The 18,954-nt window shown below is 40.9% G+C and overlaps 1 pseudogene; it reads left to right on the top strand.

Annotated features, from left to right (window-relative positions):
* Positions 1-1,811: 1,811 nt before the first annotated feature.
* Positions 1,812-17,994, top strand: LOC130841590 (arylsulfatase H-like; annotated as a pseudogene).
* The last annotated feature ends 960 nt before the right edge of the window (positions 17,995-18,954 follow it).

Here is an 18,954-nt window from a genome sequence, read left to right as displayed (position 1 = left end):
CTGTACACCTGAAACTATCACAACATTGTTCCTCAACTCTACTCCAATATAAAATAAGACGTTAAAAAGCAAAGAGAAAAAGATCTGCTTTGCGGAAGCTCATAGTTTATTTGTTCCTTCCCTAGGTTACAAGAAGAAGCTATGAAACAGCCGTTCTATGACTGGTAAGTAGACAAGTTCATACAGCTTCGTGATTCTCCGTATCTAGAGAGAAGGGTTCTTTGTCCACGTCTTCGGCATCCCTGTCGATGTTTGGTCTGTTGAGACGTGATTAACAGTGGTGGGGAGGGTGGAGGGGGCTTTGGGGAGTGATGGAGGCACGCACAATGGCTTTTCTGAGGACCTACGCTGACTTCGGAATGACAGCACCTGTGGGAATTCACAGGGTGAAAGGCAGGACTTTCCAGACATGGGGACTGCACGAGGGCCGAAGTCACGGATCATGGTGGGGATTTTAAGGAGGTTCAGGGGTGGTCCAATGGTGGCGGGAGAGTGTCAGGGAGAACCTGACGGGGTAGCAAAGAAAATTTGGTGAGGCTTGTCAGTCGTATTGGGGTTTGGGGTTTGGGTTTTTAATCCCAAGAGCAGTGGGAACCCACTGGAATCTTTATGAATCTTTATTGAATCTTCATGGAGGATGGCAGTCATATTCGTGTATTTATAGGGTCGCCCTGCTTGGCTGCATTTGGGAGGGTCTGGGTGGCAAAATGGGAGTATCCAGGCCAATTAGGAGGGCTTTGAGATATCCAAGTGAGAGATGCCATGAGTTGCTTGGGTTATACTGATGGGATTGAAGATGGGTGGATGAAAATCGATTTAAGACATATCATCTTGGGACAAGGGCTTTTGTGTGTGTGTGTGTTTTTTTTCCAGAATATTATACCATTTAGAATTACCTATGGGTGAGTCTACAGTCTAAAATTTAGTAGAATATATAAATATGTTAAATTTCCTTTTTCAAATGTTAAAATAATTCCTAGTCTTTATTCCTTTCTTTATTTTGGCACTTGAGTTCCCCCACCTGATCTGTTCTGCACACATATTTTCCTGAAGACGGAAAGGAGGACTTACTCTCTCTGCACAGATGTCGTTCACCCTGGAAAACTAGTTTTCATTATCTATTCTTGGGCTCAGACCCAAGAAGTTACTAGAGTCTCTGCTTTCCCATCTGTGTGGCTTAGACAAAATTATGAAATTATAAAATGTATAAAAAAGTACAAAAGAGCATTAAAAAAAATGAAGCCTGAATCGCTGCCTCTTAGCCTCTGATTTTTCATGTTGTTTACATTTTTATGTGAAGAAATTAAACTGTTAGGCCTTATGCTCAACTCTAACAACGATTATTATTTTACGGGCCTCATGTCACTAAAGCAGTTGAACAGTTCTGAGAATTTAATGTCACAATGCATGTAAAATTAATTTGAAAATGATGCTATATTAACGTAAATCATGACTTTAATTTTTTTCCTGGTTTCTGAGTAAGCCAGCTTAGGTACATTGTGGAAATCAATAAGGAATACCATTATTTCCTATTTTTTAATTTTATTTTTAAATTTTTGGCCATGCTGCGAGGCTTGCGGGATCTCAGTTCCCCAGCCAGGCATTGAACCGGAGGGAGGACAGCGAAAGCAAGGACTCCTAACTACTAGGCCACCAGGGAACTCCCCATCATTTCCTATTTTGAGTTGCCTAAAATGCAGACTTGACTCGATGGCTTCTGGGTTTTTGCTGTTGCTGTTGTTGTTGTTGTTGTTGTTGTTTTTTCCCCCAAAAAATATTTTCAGGTGCTGCTGGCTGTCAGTATCCCTGTGGTGCTTGTTTGGGAGGCTTCACGGGATGTTCCTGACAAGAAACTCGAGGCCCAGCATTGTCCTCTTGGTGGCAGACCACCTCGGGGTGGGAGATTTATGCTGCTACGGTCATAACTCAGCGAGCTAAAGAAGCCGTCCCGCCAGAAAGAGAGGAAGAGAGAAAGAGGGAGGGAGGGAGGAAAGAAAGAAAAGGAAGGAAGGAAGGAAGGAGGGAAGGAAGGAAGGAAGGAAGATAAAGAAAGAAAGAAAAAAGAAAGGAGAAAGAAAGGAAAGAAAGGAAAAAGAGAAGAAAAGAGAAGAGGGTGGCTTGTGGGAAGCAGTTTTTAATGAGAACAGCAGAGGGTGCCCTATGAAAGCTGCAAAACATCAGGAGAGCATCCCGGTCACCTGAGCCTATAGTTGTTGCTGTTGTTTTTATTTCCGTGCTAAAATACACACGACGCAAAATTCATCCTTTTAACCAATTTAAGGCTGGCAATTCAGAGGCATAAATTCATAATGTTCCACACCCATCACTTCTGTCTAGTTCCAAAACCTTTTCATCACCCCCCAAAGGCAACCCTGGACTCAGTAACAGTCTCTCCCTTTTTCCTTCCTCCCAGCCACTCATCTGCTTAATTTCTATGAATTTGCCCATTCTGGAAATTTCATGTAAATGGAATCATACAACGTATTAGATTGCTAACGCTACCATAACCAAGTACCACAAACTAGGGGAGAAGGGGTTAAATAACAAACCTTAATTTTTCCCCAGTTTTGGAGACTAATAAAAGTCCAAGGTCAGGGTATTGGCAAAATTGGTTCCTTCTTTTATTTTGTGCTGAATTTTGTTTTTTCCCTTTTCCCCTCCTCAGTTTTATTGAGATATAATTGCCATACAACACCGTATACATTTCAGGGCTACAGAGTAATAACTTGACTTACATATGTTGTGAAATGTTGCCACAATAAGCTTAGTTAACACGCATCAGATACAGATACAGATACAAAAAAAAAAGAAAGAAAAAAATGTTTTTTGCTTATGATCAGAATTCAGGGTTTTTTTTCTTAACAACTTTCATGTGTAACGTATGACACTGTTCACTGGAGTCACCGTGTTTCATGTTAGGGCCCCAGGACTTACTTACCTTGTAACTAGAAGTTTGTTCCTTTTGACCAACTTTGTCCAATTCCACACCCCTCCAGCCCCTGCCTCTGGCAACCTTGTATCCTTTTCTATGAGTTTTGTTTGTTTGTTTGTTTGTTTTGTCTTAGATTTCTCATATAAATATCAAATGGAATTTGTCTTTCTCCATCTAGATTATTTCATTTAGCATAATGCCGTCAAGGTCCATCCTTGTTGCAAATGGCAAGATTTCCTTCTTATGACAGTAATATTCCACTGTGTGTATCTATATGTCTACATCTACATCTATAATTATATCTATATTTATAGCTATAACTGTATCTGTCTCCCTATTAAGTCTGTCTGTCTATCATCTATCATCTATCTATCTGTCTATCTATCTATCTATCTATCTATCTATCTATCTATCTATATATCTATCTATCATCATCCGTATGCCTATCTATCTATCATCTATCTATTGCACATGTTTTTTTATCTGAGAATTGGTTCCTCCTGAGGCCTCTCTCCTGGGCGTGTAGACAGCTGTCTCCTCCCTGTGTCCTCACGTGGTCGCCCCTCTGTGTGTGTCTGTGTCCTGATCTCCTCTTCTTATAAGGACCCCAGTCCTATGGGATCAGGACCCACCCTGGTGACCTCATGTTACCTTCATCCCCTCTTTAAAGACCCCGTCTCCAAACAGTCTCCTTTTGAGGTCCTGGGGGTTAGAGCTTCAACTTATAAATTTGGGGGGACACAATTCAGCCACAGCGTACCTCATGTGACCTTTTGTGTCTGGCTTCTTTCACTGCACATCCTGTCATCAAGGTTCATCCACAGTGTAGAGTGTGTCAGAACTTCTTCCTTCTGTGGGTGCATACGATTCCGTACTGTAGATGCACCACATGAAGAGTTTTCCAGTATCTTCCTCCAAGTCTTTCCAAAGCCTCTGGTACCCACGATGGTCCTTTGCGCCGCTGCTCTCCATCACCCCAAAATCCTGCTCATGTGAACATATATGGTGCCTCTCAGCTTGAATTTAAATAGCACTGTTTCTCCTTGAAATGTGGATCACAACATAGTCCTACGTGTCAAGTGCATACTTGCAGATTGAAAGCAGTTGTCTTCTGAAAGACGTTTTAGGTCTACATAAGAAAGGAGTTGAGGCGGGTGGTTATCTATCTCCTCCAGGGAAGTAATGGGTAAGAAACGTGCTATTCACAGACTATTAGGATTGGCTATGTTTTAGCTCATGGGAGAGCCAAGCATCCTTTTCTGCCTATGTCCTGTAGATGTTCAAAAAACAAAACAAAACAAAACCAAAACCTTTTTTTTGCAGAGACAAAATAGTAGATTAACAAAATGGAAAATAAATTCAACCCCAAAGGGTCACCATTTCATTATAAAAACATAGATTCTAGTATAAAAAATACGTTAACATGATTTTCAATCTAAGTTACCCATTCATTTAAGGAATAGGAAATGCTGAAATTGAATGACGTTCCCATTGAAATGCATATCACTCCAGCCTGGTACTACTCTAATTATACCTGGAGACGCGTTGTGGGAGTTGGTCATCATTTTCCCTGAAGATATGTTGTTTGACACTGTGCTTTCCATTTGCATCTAACCAATGATGCATCCAATTAAGTAGATGGATTGACATGTAAAAAGGATGTATTTAAAGCTGACTGAGTCATCTTGACCCAAAATGGAATGGCTTTGAATCTTGTTCAATTTTTTTGAAATTAGGAAGTTCACATGCTGATTTCGGCTTCTGTCTTCAGCACACCTGATACCGGCTGCCTAGCCAGAGAGGGAGGGAGGCTCACCCAGCACCTGGCAGCTGCCTCCGTGTGCACCCCGAGTCGGGCTGCCTTCCTGACCGGCCGGTATCCTGTCAGATCAGGTGGGGCATGGGAAAGCAACAGCTTTAACGCTTCATACAAACGCCCAAAAGGTCACTGGAAACATTAAGAATCTAAATTCAAATGGGGGTTGGGTTGCTATACCTGGACAGCTGAAACAGGCATGTCTCTTGCCAGGTGCTACCAAACCTACTCACCTGTGTGCATGCGGTGACATGATTTGGTCCTCTGATGGGTAATTTCCAGGCTGCCTTGAACACACCCATTGCCAGGTACTTGTAGTAAGAGTCCTCAGGAGGTACCTCATCTTTTAAAGCTAGCAGAGAGAGTTCTAAGAAAAGTGGGTTCTGATTGTTCTAATAAAAGTGGGTCTGTCCAGTCTCTGGGGATGAGATTGGAAAACCAGAAGGAGCAGTTGGGAAGAAAGCGTGGCTGAGCAAATGGAAAGGAAATGATAGTTGCACACAGTATCTCCACACGCACCACCCTCTCCCGCCCCCCATACACGATTTCAACATTTAGGCTTACAAAGTTGAGTGTAATGATCCCAACTTGTAGTTTCCTTTGTAGTTTATTTTTTATTTGTTAGTTAATTAATTAACTAATTTATTGGCTGTGTTGTGTGCGTGCAGGCTTTCTCTCGTGGTGAGCAGGGGCTACTCTTCATTGCTGTGCGCGGGCTTCTCATTGTGGTGGCTTCTCTTGTTGCAAAGCACAGACTCTAGGCACGTGGGCTTCAGTAGTTGTGGCACATGGGCTCAGTAGTTGTGGCTCGAGGGCTCTAGAGCACAGGCTCAGTAGTTGTGGTGCACGGGCTTAGTTGCTCTGCGGCATGTGGGATCTTCCCGGACCAGGGTTGGAACCCCTGTCCCCTGTATTGACAGGTGGATTCTTAACCACTGTGCCACCAGGGAAGTCCTTGCAGTTTAGTTTAGAACTGATATACAAACATCACTTTAGGACCAGCACCATGAAGGTCAATTTTTATACCCAGCTAAAACACAGTGATGCCCTTGGCCTCCACGGAGGTCCTTAGATTAGCAGCCTCTCCATGAAATTCTCCCAGACAATTATATTTTAATTAAGTTTAGTATCTACTTGAGCAATTTTACTGTATCCATCCTTGCAGTGTATTTTTCAAGGATATCTGCTTCTCTGTAGTTTTCTCCCTTCTCACAGGTAGCTTCTCATCTGATAAGATCTGGGGAATGAACTGACTAGGGTGATTTGAATTATATGAAAATTGAGTGAATAAACACTGACAGCTCTTGCCCCATGACCATTGATTTATTGCCATCTATTTGTGTTGCTCTAAGGAATTATTTCACAATTCAGAGTTCCCTGTGTGAAATAGTTTGGTTGCCACATAAGTTGTCTCAACATAATATATTATTGTGTATGAACAGTGAGTAAACATGCACATCTGTGTGAGTTGCAAAAACACGAATCTCACTGATAATTTCAGCAAACTCTGAATGTTGACGAAGTGGAGAACCTTTTTTTTTTTTTAAACAAAATTAAGAAAAACAAGTGATTGAATGACTCATCAGTCAAATCATTGCTTTTGTTTGTTTCTGATACAAATTATTCAATTTAATTCTTCCCATTTATAAGAAAAGTCTAGCCAAAAAAAAAAAAAAAAGACATTCAATGCTAAGATAATATTCTAATACTTTCCTTAACTAAACAGGTTCTCTTTCCCATCAATGACACAATCTTATTCAACTTCTTCCTCTTCTAGGCTAGAATCCTTGAAATGATCATTTATATATAAGTTTTTAATCCTCACCTTCCCTTCCTTGCAGTTTTCATGTAAGTTTCTTTTAAACTACCAGTTAATAAATTCACATAGCAGGATAAATCCACATAAAATAATATGGAAAAGGAACTTTCACACCTTCATCCCCTCTCTCTCCCTGTGACTTGAGTCATAGAACTGATATAATCTCCTGTAGCAACCAGAAGGTGAGTTCTTGCCCAGCAGAAACCACTTATTATAAATGCTACTCTCTATCTAGTGATTTGTAGGATGCACAGGGTCTCAAGTTGATGAAAATATAACAATGACATGGAATATGAAAGGTGTGACTGTCAGCTTTATCCCCAAACATATTAACAAAATATGTATTCCTCTTTTTTCCCCCTAAGCTCTATATTGGAATATAATTGCTTTACACTCCTGTACCAGTTTTTGAGGTACACCAAATTGAATCAGCTGTATTTATACATATACCCCCATATCCCCTCCCTTCTTCGACTCCCTCCCACCCTCCCTATCCTGGCCCTCTAAGGCATCACCCATCATCAAGTTGATCTCCCTTTGTTGTACAGCAACTTCCCACTAGCTATCTATTTTACAGTTGGTAGTGTGTATATGTCTATGCTACTCTCTCTTTTTGTCCCAGCTCCCCCGTCGCGCGCCCCCCCCCCCCCACCCCGTGTCCTCTAGGCCATTCTCTGCATCTGCATCTTTATTCTTGCCCTGTCACTGGGTTCATCAGTACCATTTTTCTAGATTCCATATACATGAGTTAGCATACAGTATTTGTTTTTCTCTTTCTGGCTTACTTTGCCCTGTATGACAGTCTCTAGGTCCATCCTCCTCATTACATATAGCTCCATGTCATTCCTTTCTATGGATGAGTAATGTTGCATTGTATATATGTGTCACACCTTCTTTATCCATTCATCTGTCGATGGATATTTAGGTTGCTTCCATGTCCTGGCTATTGTAAATAGTGCTGCAGTGAACATGATGGGACATGTGTCTTTTTGGATTATGGTTTTCTCTGGGTATATGCCCAGCAGTGGGATTACTGGATCATATGTTAGTTCCATTTTTAGTTTTTTAAGGAAACGCCAAACCGTTTTATTCCTTTTTATGATATAGAAGTTCCAAACATTTCTCATCCCTATGTTCATGTGAACTAGCTTAGAAAAGGTATTAGTTAAGAAAAAGAGAAAGTGTTTTTATTTTTTATTTGTTTATTTTTTTAAGGATTCTTTTTTAAAATTAATTAATTAATTAATTTATTTATTGGCTGCGTTGGGGTCTTCATTGCTGCATGTGAGCTTTCGCTAGTTGCGGAGAGCGGGGGCTCCTCTTCATTGCGGTGCTTGGGCTTCTCATTGCAGTGGCTTTGCTTGTTGCGGAGCATGGGCTCTAGGCGCACAGGCTTCAGTAGTTGTGGTGCATGGGATTAGTTGCTCTGCGGCATGTGAGATCTTCCCAGACCAGGGATGGAACCTGTATCCCCTGCATTGGCAGATGGATTCTAAACCACTGCACCACCAGGGAAGCCCAACACTGTCAATTTTTTTAAGAACTTTTATTGAGATACAGTTATCATACAATAAACTGCATATATTTACAGGGTACAATTTGGTATCCCAATCTCCCAGTTCATCCCACCCCAAACCCCCACTCCAGCTTTCCCTCCTTGGTGTCCATATGTTTGTTCTCTACATCTGTGTCTCTATTTCCGCCTTGCAAACCGGTTGATTTGTACCATTTTTCTATAGTCCACATATATGTGTTAATATATGATATTTGTTTTTCTCTTTCTGACTCACTTCACTCTGTATGACAGTCTCTACATCCATCCATAACTCTAAAAACGTCCCAATTTCATTCCTTTTTACAGCTGAGTAATATTCCATTGTATATACGTACCACATCTCTTTTATCCATTCATCTGTTGATGGGCATTTAGGTTGCTTCCATGTCCTGGTTCTTGTAAATAGTGCTGCAGTGAACACTGGAGTGCATGTGTCTTTCTGAATTATGGTGTTCTCTGGGTATATGCCCAGCAGTTGGATTGCTGGGTCATATGGTAGTTCTATTTGTAGTTTTGCAAGGAACCTCCATACTGTTCTCCATAGTGGCTGTATCAATTTGCATTCCCACCAACAGTGCAAGAGGGTTCCCTTTTCTCCACACCCTCTCCAGCATTTACTGTTTGTAGATTTTCTGATGATGGCCATTCTGACTGGTGTGAGGTGATACCTCATTGTAGTTTTGATTTTGCATTTCTCTAATCATTAGTGATGTTGAGCAGCTTTTCATGTGCCTCTTGGCCATCCGTATGTCTTCTTTGGAGAAATGCCTATTTAGGTCTTCTGCCCAATTTTTGATTGGGTTGTTTTTTTTGATATTGAGCTGGATGAACTGTTTATATATTTTGTTTGCTCTTCTTTCTCTAGTTTCTTTAGGTGTAAGGTTAGATTCTTTTTTTGGGATTTTTCTTGTTTCTTGAGGTAGGATTGTACTGCTATAAACTTCCCTCTTGGAACAGCCTTTGCTGCATCCCATAGGTTTTGAATCATTGTGTTTTCATTGTCATTTGTCTCTAGGTATTTTTGGATTTCCTCTTTGATTTCTTCAGTGATCTCTTGCTTATTTAGTAGCGTATTGTTTAGCCTCCATGTCTTTGTGTTTTTTACAGTTTTTTTCTTGTAATTGATTTCTAATCTCCTAGCATTGTGGTCAGAAAAGATGCTTGATACGATTTCAATTTTCTTGAATTTACCAACACTTGATTTATGACCCAAAATGTGATCTATCCTGGAGAATGTTCCATGTGCACTTGAGAAGAATGTGTAATTGGCTGTTTTTTGATGTAATGTCCTATAGATATCTATTAAATCAAGCTTGTGTTTTATTGTGTCATTTAAAGCTTGTGTTTCCTTATTAATTTCCTGTCTGGATGACCTGTCCATTGGTGTAAGTGGGGTGTTAAAGTCCCCCACTAGGATTGTGTTCCTGTCGATTTCTTCTTTCATAGTTGTTAGCATTTGCCTTATGTATTGAGGTGCTCCTATATTGGGTGCATATATATTTATAATTATCTCTTCTTGGATTGATCCCTCAATCTTTATGTAGTGTCCTTGTCTCTTGTAACGTGTTTTATTTTAAAGTCTATTTTATCTGATATGAGTATCGCTACTCCAGCTTTCTTTAGATTTGCATTTGCATGGAATATCTTTTTCCATCCCCTCACTTTCAGTCTGTATGTGTGCCTAGGTCTGAACTGGGTCTCTTGGAGACAGCATATATATGAGTCTTGTTTTTGTATCCATTCAGCCAGTCTGTGTCTTCTGGTTGGTGCATTTAGTCTATTTCCATTCAAGGTAATTATTGATATGTATGTTCCTATTACCATTTTCTTAATTGTTTTGTGTTTGTTTTTGTAGGTCATTTTCTTCTCTTATGTTTCCCACTTAGAGAAGTTCCTTTATCATGTGTTGTAGGGCTGGTTTGGTGGTGCTGAATTCTCTTAGCTGTTGCTTGTCTGTAAAGCTTTTGATTTCTCCATTGAATGTGAGTGAGATCCTTGCTGGGTAGAGTATTCTTGGTTGTAGGTTCTTCCCTTTCATCACTTTAAATATATCATGCCACTCCCTTCTGGCTTGCAGAGTTTCTGCTGAGAAGTTAGCTGTTAACCTTATGGGAGTTCCCTTGTATGTTATTTGTTGTTTTTCCCTTGTTGCTTTTAATAACATTTCTCTGTCTTTAATTTTTATCAATTTGACTACTATGTGTCTTGGTGTGTTTCTCCTTGGGTTTATCCTGTCTGGGACTCTCTGTGCTTCCTGGACTTGGGTGGCTATTTCCTTTCCCATGTTAGGGAAGTTTTCAACTATAATCCCTTCCAATATTTTCTCGGTTCCTTTCTCACTCTCTTCTCCTTCTGGGACCCCTATAATGCGAATGTTGGTGCATTTAACATTGTCCCAGAGGTCTCTTAGGCTGTCTTCAGTTCTTTTCATTCTATTTTCTTTATTCTTTTCCGCATCAGTGATTATCACCATTCTGTCTTCCAGGTCACTTATTCACCCTTCTGCCTCAGTTAATATGCTATTGGTTCCTTCTAGTGTATTTTTCATTTCAGTTATTGTGTTGCATATCTCTGTTTGTTTGCTCTTTTATTCTTCAAGGTCTTTGGTAAACTTTTTGATCTTTGCATCCAGCCTTTTTTCAAAGTCCTGGATCATCTTCACCATCATTATTCTGAGTTCTTTTTCTGGAAGGGTGCCTATCTCCTCTTCATTTAGTTGTTTTTCTGGCATTTTATCTTGTCCCTTCATCTGGTACAAAGTCTTTTGCCTTTTCATTTTCTCTGTCTTTCTGTGGCTGTGGTTTTCAGTTCCACAAGATGAAATACTGCTGATACTGCTTGATACTGCTGTCTGCCCTCTTGTGGAGGAAGCTACCTAGGAGGCTCTGTGGGTGCTTCCTGATGGGAGGGACTGATGGTGGGTAGGGCTGGGTGGGTGGAGCTCAGTAAGACTTTAATCTGCTTGTCTGCCAGTGGGTGGGGCTGTATTCCCAGCTTGCTGGTTGTTTGGCCTGAGGCCACCCAGCACTGGAGCTTACAGGCTCTTTGTGGCAGGTGGATTCTTAACCATGTGCCACCAGGGAAGCCCAGGCCTCATAACTTCATTTTAACTGCTGGACCTAATCTGTGTTGGCTACTTGAACTGCTGTGGGTGATGATAACATTGCATATTGTATATTACTACATATTTTGCAATATATATAATGTGTATGTTTATAATGTACATACAATATAATATATATACATTGTTACCTTATTTGTATATATCATTACATAACTTGTAAATAAGATATATTTTTATATATTATATGATAAAATGAGACATATAATAAAATGATACATGATAGTTCATACAATGAAAGTGCACATTACAAAATAAAATATCTATTATCACATAATATATATAATTATATATAAGATTTCTAATATATAGTACATATAATTATATGATGCTAATGATATAAACATAGTATATAATTATATGATGTAGTATTATTTAATATATATCAACAATTATATATGATATATTTATAAAGGATAACTTTATAATGATAACTATGTTATATACTTACATATTATGCATTATATATTTTATATATAATATAGTATATGATATTTGTAATATCAAAATTATATAGGATTATAATAAATATATTTAGGTATAAATATATTTGTCATATATTATATTCTATATGGTATAGTATAATCATTACAGTTATTAATTTAATACATTATAATATATAAAGACATATTTATTATATAATAAAATTATATATAATATATATTCATAGGTGAACATATATTTATATCTGAATAACTATTCATATATAGATATTAAATTCATTGTATATTATACTCCATATTATACATTATAATTTATTATTAGTGATTTATAACATAAACCATTTTATATTTTTATGTATTAATAAATTATATATTGTATTGTTATATATTTGTATTAGATATATGCTTAACATAAATCCATTATATGCAACATACAATATAAATATATAATAAATAATTATACATAAGAATAAATACTATTCTGTACTATATACTATATATGCTATATTGCCTATCGTATCTATTGCAGATCTACTATATTACACACAGTCTATCTAATATATCCTATGCATGTATTAGCACATGTAACGGTGATTTAGTACATGACATTACATAGAGGAAATAAAATAGCATTTATAGTGTTACGTGTAACAAACACACCATACTAGACACGTAATGGAATGCCATCAATCCACGCTGAAAGGTGACAGCGTGTGTCTCCATCCCTGCCAGGTAAGGTCCTGCAGGCGCTGGACCAGGAGCGCCTGGCCGACCACACGCTGGTTTACTTCACCTCGGACAATGGGGGCCGCTGGAGGCGCAGGACGGCGGCGCGCAGCTGGGCGGCTGGAACAGGCGCTGCAAAGGTACTGTGCAGAGGTGGACACGGTTCCAGTCAATACCAGGGTGGTGGCCCCCTTGTTTTGTTTTATGTTAATTCATTTGCAGAAGCTCTTTGGGGACTTTTGTGTGCGTTATATTCTTAGGAAGCTAGATGGAAAAAGACTGCAAGTTTGGGAGCATTTCCAAGAGTGTAAGACAAAAGTGTCTTACGTAATGAAAGCTTCATGACAGTAAAGACACAGGAGCTCGATGACTTGTCTTAAATAGATTTTCTCAACCCCACGCTACTGACGTCTGGGGCTGGACGCCTCTCTGATGTGGGGCATCCTGTGCACGGTGGGGTGTGGAGCGGCGTCCCTGGTCTCCACCCACCACATGCCAGGAGCAGCCCCCCAGTAGTGACAGACAAAGATGTCCCCAGACGTTGTTTTATGTCCCCTGGGTGGGGGCAAAGTCATCCGCGGTTGAGAACCACAGCCACAGACGTAAATAGATGATTAATACATGATTGGTAGACGATAGGTAGGTAGGTGACGTGTTCTCTCATGTCAACCTCACATTTCTGACATTTGGGGCTGGATGAAGGTGTGGGGCGTCCTGTGCACGGTGGGGTGGGGAGCAGGTTCCCTGGTCTCCGCCCACTGCGTGCCAGGAGCAGCCCCTGCCCCACCATCGCCACCACAACAGTGATGGCCACCAAAAATGTCTCCAGACATTACCTAGTATCCCCTGGGGTCGAAATCCTCTTGCGTTGAGAAGCGCTTGCTCTAGAAGAAATACTCCCTTGAATATCCAAATCTGGGTTTTAAATTTAATAAAATCAAACACATTTTCCTTATGTTTTGAAGAATGTTAGATGAATACGGAGTTGTTCGTTTGGAGCGACTGATCTCAAGATTGTGGGTTTCATCACCTGTCCTGTGCTCAGAAACACCCAGTGTCCTAGGTCGAGGAAGCGATCTCAACACTTTTCCCACCTTTGCACCATCTACCTGCCTATGTTTTCTTCCTTCTTCCAAGGGGGCACGGGGTCAATGGACAAAATCTAAATCACCATCATCGAAATAGAACCTGTTTTTGTAGTCTTGCTTTGAGCTTGCTTGATTTTCCATCTCCTTTCAGGCCAACCTGATTCTTAATCTCGAGATCGGCTAGTTTCAGCAAAAGCAATTCTCTTCTCTCATGATATTCCAAGTCTGCGGCATTCCTTGGCACCTAATAATGCACCGTATTAGGACAGCACGTGTTTTTAATGATCATCACTGGCTGTGTCACTTGAGCACAGACGTTCACAGCTCCAGTTTCCATGTCTTGGAGGCAAGACGTTGATCTCAAGGTCCTCTATATCTCTCTGTGAATATAGCATACTGGCATGACTCTGGCCATTTTCAAGTACACAGAGAGTGATTCGGTGGAGTTGAGTTCACCTTCGGTTCTCATCTTTGGTTTTCGGTGGCAAAGGAATGGGCGGATGGGAAGGGGGTATCTGTGTCCCAGGAACATTCCGGTGACCAGCAGTCCTGCAGGCTGGGAAAGTCACTGCCGGACCTGCAAGTCCAGCAGACATTTACCCGACGCTGTCTTATATCGGTGGAGGGATATTGCCCCAGGACAGGCAGGGAAGCATGCTTGCTCCTCATCGAGGGAGATGTATTTGGCACCAATGGGGATGTAATAGAAAATTGTATATGCGTGTGTGAAGCACTTAGTGCTCAATGTTGCGCTACGATGGCCAGACGGCCTTTTTCTCCCGACGGCTCATGGTAGAATGGTTTGTTCGTTTTCCTCTTAGACCACGTCTTACTTTCTCTCGCCTGTTATGTACTTAGGCAAACCCACGTCTGGCTGTCCTCAGGGGTGGGGTCTGACCCTTATTCATTTTTATATCCCTCGCAGCATCTAGACCATTAAGCAAATATTTGCAAAGTGAATGACGGGAGAAAAGTAAGAACGTGTCCATCTGCCTGTGATGAATGAGGCCGTGTTTGTCTAGGGGCTTTAAGATGAGTACATGCACGACAAGCTCTGCTGGTTTAGTTCCACGTGTGGGCGGCGGGGGTGAGTTTCAGTTGAATCAGATGAGAGTAAAGGGCTCCGTTTTCTAAGGCGCCGCGCTCATGCGTGGTGTCTGACAAGGTACAAGAGTGACAGTTCCAGCTGCTCACCTCTCCCATTGACTGTGAAAATGTATGCTGAAGTAAGTGAAAATGTGTACATTTTAAAAAGTCCTTTCTTCCTCCTCCTTTTCTCCTTCTCCTCCTCCCCTTCCTCTTTCTTTTTTAAATTCTTAAAACAAATTTTTTTTATTGGGGTATAGTTGCTTTACAATGTTGTGTTCCAGCCTCCTCTTCTTCTTCCTGCTCTTCTTCCCCTTCTTCTCCTCCTTCTCCTTCCTCTCCTCCTCCCCTTCCTCCTCCTCCTGTCCCTCCACCTTCTGTAATAAGATGTGAGACTAACCCATGCCTCCCTCACCCCTTCTTGCCTTTCCCCTCTTCTCCTAAGAGTGAGTGACGGCCGGAACCTCACGCCTCTGTTGGAAGGCAGGGGCTCCCACTAGGACCATGAGTTCCTCTTGCACTGCTGTGGGGTCTGCCTGCACACCGCCAGGTGGCGTCAGAAGGACTGTGAGTGTGGGGATGACAGACACGTGGGAACACAATAAGGACACATTCCTGTCTCTGTTATCTCTTGGGGGACGTCACACCCTGTGCAGATTATAACCCAGCCACGGTGGTTCTTTGTCCTTAGGAAAAAACATTTTTAAAAAATATTTATTGGCTGCATTGGGTCTTTGTTGCTGCGCGTGGGCTTTCTCTGGTTGTGGTGCGCAGGCTTCTCATTGCAGTGGCAGCGCATGGGCTTCAGGAGTTGTGGCATGCGGGCTCAGTAGTTGTGGTGCATGGGCTTAGTTGCTCCACAGCATGTGGCATCTTCCCGAAGCAGGGATCAAACCTCTGTCCCCTGCATTGGCAGGTGGATTCTTAACCACTGTGTCACCAGGCAAGCCCCCTTAGGAAAAGTACTTAAGCAGCTGTTGCACTGTGGTAGGATTTTAGAGGGGTGTGTGTGTGTGTGTGTGTGTGTGTGTGTAAGCTCATGTACATGATATGTCCTGGGGAGGAAGAAAGACGACAGAGAGACAGAGACAGAGATGGAGAGAGACAGAGAGAGAGAAAGAGAAAGAATATGAATGTCTATAACAAATGACACTGAAATAATTAGCAACAAAAGTGACCTCTTCAGTCTCACTCACACACCAGTCACTAACTGCCTCCTTCCGAGTCATTACCTGGTTCCACTTCTCCTCTGTAGAATTCACACACAGGATATACATTAACAAACGGCATTGATTTCCTCACATCTGTAAAGAAAGCGCTTTCAGAGACCCTTGGATAAAGTTCCAGAAGTTTTGACTGGACTTGACAATGTGCTGAAAAGCTATGCCTGTTCGTACATGTGAACTGTCATTTTTGGTGTGATCTATTCTTCCTATCAATGTGGATGAATCTTCCACATAAACCGAAAACAAGCAAAACCTTTTCCTTTTAGATTTTGTAACAGTTAGAGATGTGTTCAATGGCGAGGAACAAAAGAAAACACCCCCCCCCCGCCCCAACAATAAAAGCCTCCCAAATTTAACCAGAGAGGGTTAAAGAAATAGGATCTGACTCTTCTTTTTTATTTATTTATTTTTAGATGAAAGTTTCTTGTTTATTTATCTTATTTACATGAATTAAATGATCAATTTTGCCCATACATATAATCATAAAAATACAATCTCAGACCATTTTCTTACACAGAGAAGGATCTGATACACAGTAAGGGTGTGTTAGACTCATCAACCTGAGGAAATCTGACTACTTAAGATGTCTATAGGATTCCACACTGAATTTAGAAAAAGTTATGTGCTGATTTTAGCTGGTATCCAACTGCAGGATGATGTCCAAAATTAGGTATCTGGTGTGTTACAAATAGTAAACACTAGAAAGCACCCTAGTATTTTTAGACTATACTCTATCTTATTGGCCTTGATTCTAAACTTGACTCACCTTTTCTTAATAAGAATTCTAGAAGTTGGGAGCAAAGGCCTGGTACAGTGCTCAATGCCACGATCAGGGACTTGAGCTCTTTTTTTGATTTCCATTAAACCATCTCTGTCATGTCAGCTTTCATGCTCATGCTACTAACCCCATGGCTGCAAAGTGGCTGCTGTTTCTCCAGGCATCACTTTTACATTCCACCTAGGAAGAAGAGGGAAGAGGAAAGGGGGTGAAGGATTCAGTCAAGGGATTTAGTCTAATTTAATCAGAAAAGCACAGCTTTTCCACAAGAGCCCACCAGAAGACTTCTCTGTAAGCCTCCTTGATCAGAGGCTGAGAAATGGTTATGAGGTTTTCTCTCTGAAATTAACCTCTGGAAATGGAATTGCCAAGAATTCACATGAAAGAAAGATGAAAGAAAGAAAGAAAGAAAGAAAGAAAGAAAGAAAGAAAGAAGAAAGAAAGAAAGAAAGAAAGAAAGAAAGAAAGAAAGAAAGAAAGAGAAAGAAAAGAAGGAAGGAAGAAAAGAAAGGAAGAAAGAAAAGAAAAAGGGAAGGGAAGAGAGAGACAGGAGGGAGGGAGAGAGAGGAAGAGGAGGGAGGGATAAAAAAGGAAAGAAGGAAGAGAGAGAGAGGAAAAAAAGAGAAAGAAAGAAATTGTAGGTGGAAGGATGGAAGGAAGGAAGAGAAGAATAAGGAAAGATTGATCTTGCCAAATAACCTTTGCCAATTTTAGATCTGAAAGTGGCATTTTTCCATTTGTCTGTTCCAGTTCGGATCGGGTTAGTTTGAATTATAATTTCTATGATTACAGCAGCTGTTCAGGTTGTAACTCTCATTCAGGTCTCAAGATTCTCACAATAAGACAAAAAGAAAAGCCTTCAATTTGGCCATGAAATCACGTATTGTTTTTATAGTCGAGAAGATACAAACCTTGCTATGTAATTCTGTGCAAAAGATTTTCGATTGTTAGGAAAAGCATTTGAGACATATTTTTAATGACAAAAAATCCTAAAATAATATCAAAGACGGCATCCCAGTGGGGCTGTGTTTTCCAGGTGCAACTGTGTGGAAGGTGCATTATGTGACCCCCAATTTCTCCCTGGAGGGAGCTGGCGCCTGCTACGGCAGTGAAATCTGCCCGTGTTCAGGAGGTGTCTCCTACCACGACCCCTCACTGCTCTTCGACATCTCGAGCGACCCTTCTGAGTCACAAGCTCTCGACCCTGACAATGAAACCTTGTTTGATGCAGTGGTCAAGAAGATCGAGGCAGCCATAAGGCCGCACTGTAGGACTCTCACGCCTGTCCCACAGCAGCTGTCTGTGTTCAACACCCTTTGGAAACCATGGTTGCAGCCCTGCTGTGGGACTTTCCACTTTTGTGGGTGTGACAAGGCAGATGACTTCGTATCCACAGCTTGGTGAACAGAGACAGACCGCTTGTTACCAACCAACAACATGCTGTTACAACAAAGGTCTCCGTTGACTCATGCATTTCATGGAGGATCAAATGTTATGCCCTGTATCATTTTTGTTGTTGCTGTTCTTTTGTTGTTGTTGTTGTTCTTTTTTGCTGTTGTTCTTTTCTTTGTTCTTTTTTGCTGCTTTTTTTTGGGGGGGGGGTTGCTCTCTTTTTGTTGTTCTTTTTGTTGTTCCTTTGTTGTTCTTTTGTTGTTGTTCTCTGTGTGTGTGTGTGTGTGTGTGACACCATGAGGCATGTGGGATCTTAGTTACCTGACCAGGGAATTGAACCTGCACTCCCTGCATTGGAAGTGCAGAGTCTTACCCACGGACCACCAGGGAAATCCCCATTTTTAAAAAAAATCCTTAGATTTTAGATCTTTCCTCAAGTCATGTCCAAGAGCTCAGTGAAACAAAAGTGGATCCATACACCCGTGGAACTGTGGAGTGTTTGTTTTATCATGTTTTTTGTGTGATTGTGTCATTGTTCAAGGAAGAAGACAGACCAAGGGGATCTTCTGCAGGTCCACAGGAATCTAGAGGATTCTTTCCCCTAAAAGATGATTAGAAGTAGCCCTTCTGATGCCATTGTTTTTACTTTTACAAGGTTATGTTAGAAACGTCTGCTTTCAGATCCTAAACCCAGAAACGTTACTTTTTGTAACTGAGCTTAGAGGAATTTGGCTAGTTTCACGTTTCTCACAACAGAGACTAGGAACATTGTCAAAACTGGGAGAGAAGATGGACAGTTGCAGTAAAGCTACTATAGTGTGAATATGTGTTTTTTAAACAACCCACAACACTTACAGGAGGCAAATATTCTCATCTCCATTTCCACATGAGGAAAATGGTTTTCCTCATATTTAAGCAATTGCCTGAGACTATAGAGATGTTCATGGAAGACAGAGTATTTAAGTTCCAGTT

The sequence above is a fragment of the Hippopotamus amphibius genome, chromosome X (assembly GCF_030028045.1).
Source record: "Hippopotamus amphibius kiboko isolate mHipAmp2 chromosome X, mHipAmp2.hap2, whole genome shotgun sequence".
Classification (NCBI taxonomy): Eukaryota; Metazoa; Chordata; class Mammalia; order Artiodactyla; family Hippopotamidae; genus Hippopotamus; species Hippopotamus amphibius.
The sequence above is the reverse complement of the archived record's forward strand: the minus strand, read 5'-3'. Positions and strand labels throughout refer to the sequence as shown.